Here is a 2868-nt window from a genome sequence, read left to right as displayed (position 1 = left end):
CCAACCGCTACACACCAAAGAAATTGCAGCGAGGCTGCCAGATATTGTGGCTAGGCCACCAGAACAGATATATATATGTGGCAAAGCCACCAAATTGCAGCGAGGCTGCTAGATATTGTAACGAAGTCACCAAAACAAATATATATGTGGCGAGGCCACTAGATTGCAACAAGGCTGCCAGAACGCTTCCTCCATCAATATAAACCCATGTCTCATGCAACAGAAATAATATGTCATGGCATACGTATACAGAAACAGAACATCATGCTTTTCAGAAAAAATATAACCCTAGGGGTAAAATCGTAATTTTGCATGCATAAGGGTATTTCAGTAATTATTACCTATTGCTAAGGTTTCATGCTCATTCTAATGTTTGCCAAGTAATCAGAAGTACTTACCTCGTCTTTTTACCAAAGTGGGCCTGTTGGCCCATTGGCCCATTTTCGGCCCATTAAGCCCAAACATACTGTTGTGCACGAAAATGCACACTCTGCACTCTAATCATCCAAATACACCATATTCATTAACAACTGTCTCACGAGCGCTCGCACGCTTGCGAGTTCACAAAATACCAACGTTTCGGTGTTTCAGCTTTTACCGATTCAGTCTAAGGGAGGGTGTCGTTTACACACCTGGTTGATGACGATTGATGATGATATCTCCCACGCGGTAATCCTACAATCGATCACTAACACATTAGACTTACGAATTAACGATAACTAACATAAATCCACGTCAACTATCCCAATCATCACACAAGTTAGTCATTTACGCATGAGGGGCAAAATAGTCATTTAACACCCTAGGGGAAAAATGGAAATTTTACCCCACAAGGGTATCTCGGTAATTCTACCCTATAAGGGTATTTCAGTATTTTTATCCTACAGAGGTATTTTGGTAATTCTATCGTACAGGGGTATTTCAGTAATTCTACCGTACATGGGTATTTTAGTAATTTTACAAATTAGGGGTATTTTGGTAATTTTGCTAATCGAGGGTATTTTGTTAATTTTGCTAAACTAAAGTATTCTAAATAGGGATAACAATACGAATGGGCCTAAAGCCCATTTTCAGCCCAAATGGGCCCACATGCTCGTGTGCCCTTTTAGCCCAAATCTAGCCATAGATATGAGATTCACCTAGCCTAGTCCAATATTTACTACACAATCAAACAACTTATCCAATTTGGCCCGTAGGCCCATTGGGCCCACATGGCCCCTTTCGGCCCATCGCGGCCCGAAGTAGCCATCCGACAGCTAGAGTAGTGAGAAATACACACCTGATAGGAAACTGGAGTTAATCCGCGCTCCGAGCATCTTACCCGACGCCTAACCCAAACGAGCACGCCATAAAGCGAAAGAGATCAGCCAAGAAAGGTACCTTTACTCTCATCATGGTTCTCTCTATTTAAAGCCAGCTTCGCATCCACTCTTATGTTAGCTTCCTGATGTGGGATCCCTCCATCACCAGAGTTTAAAACCAACACCAACTCTTGCCGTCCCAACATAGCAAAATAAACGCTCTTTGATTGCCATGAGTTTCGAACCCTGGACCTCTTTGCCAACTCTATGATGCCACCTTCCTGCCTCTTATGTGGCGCTACTTTGCCATTAGACCACAAGGCTTTTTGTAGCACAATTTCCCCAACAATATTCTTGAGGCCTACTTACTACACCCTGGGTTTGATTCACCTTAAACCAAAATTTTTGCTAGAGTCCAGATTTGAACCCAGGACTTCTCCAACACTTCTCAGCACACTTAACCACTAAAACAAGCCTTCATTAACGAAATTTACACGCACAACAAAATATTATAAGCTGCCTTCAACCACTCCCATGCTCAAGGCCCAAAACTTCTAGGCCCAAATTCAGGGTGTTATATATACATTACAAATTCGTGCTCATCTCTCCATAACAATATTAACCATTTCTAAATACATTTTGCCTAAAGAACATACCAAACTCGCATGTTAATCTCACCAAATTACCAATTACTAATACTAAACACAAATGCCAAATTGAATCATACCAAAACCGTAACTAAATCTTATACCAATTATACCAATTTCATTTTTCGCATAATCAATCATATAATCAACAAGACATCCCTAATAATTTGGCCAAATGCATATGGCATCACAAAACATTTATATATACATACCATATACCAAAATATCATACTTATCAAGCATTAAACCAACAACTTGACCTTTAAATATCGAACAACAACAAACATGTCATAGGCATGTGTATTTATTTTACCTATCATTAGCCAAATGTAAATATTTATATCATATATCATAATTTATCTCACGAAATGACCAAAGTAATTTTCATCATTCACAAACCAATTCACAAAGGCAATTTATATATCAAAACATAGGTCATTAATAAGCCAAACCAAATAGCCAAATTCACATGGCATAGCATAGTCATTACATGGCAAATATGAACACATACCAACGTTAACATCTAACTGAATAATTAATCACATTACCATCACTCAAACCAAATTGTAACTATCCACAAATGCAAAATATATCATCAAACAAACTTCCCAAAATGAGCTAATTAACAAGGTCGATTATTCACAAACATTAACATCATTATCAAGCTATTTTCGCATGGCTATTTATACACAATTCAAAACTAACCGTATCAAAACTAGCCTATACATGCCATATGTCATGAGTACAAGCTTCCAAAGTACCGAAATAGCGATTGATAGTGTGACAATGATCCTTGACGATCCCTGAGCTTGAGCTAGCTTTATATATCTATAAAATAATGAAAGAACACACAAGGTAAGCTTTGAAAGCTTAGTAAGCAATAAGAAAATAAATCATCACAAGAACATTAATAATTCAAT

Source organism: Gossypium hirsutum, chromosome A06 (assembly GCF_007990345.1).
Source record: "Gossypium hirsutum isolate 1008001.06 chromosome A06, Gossypium_hirsutum_v2.1, whole genome shotgun sequence".
Lineage (NCBI taxonomy): Eukaryota > Viridiplantae > Streptophyta > Magnoliopsida > Malvales > Malvaceae > Gossypium > Gossypium hirsutum.
This window is presented reverse-complemented; position numbering follows the sequence as displayed.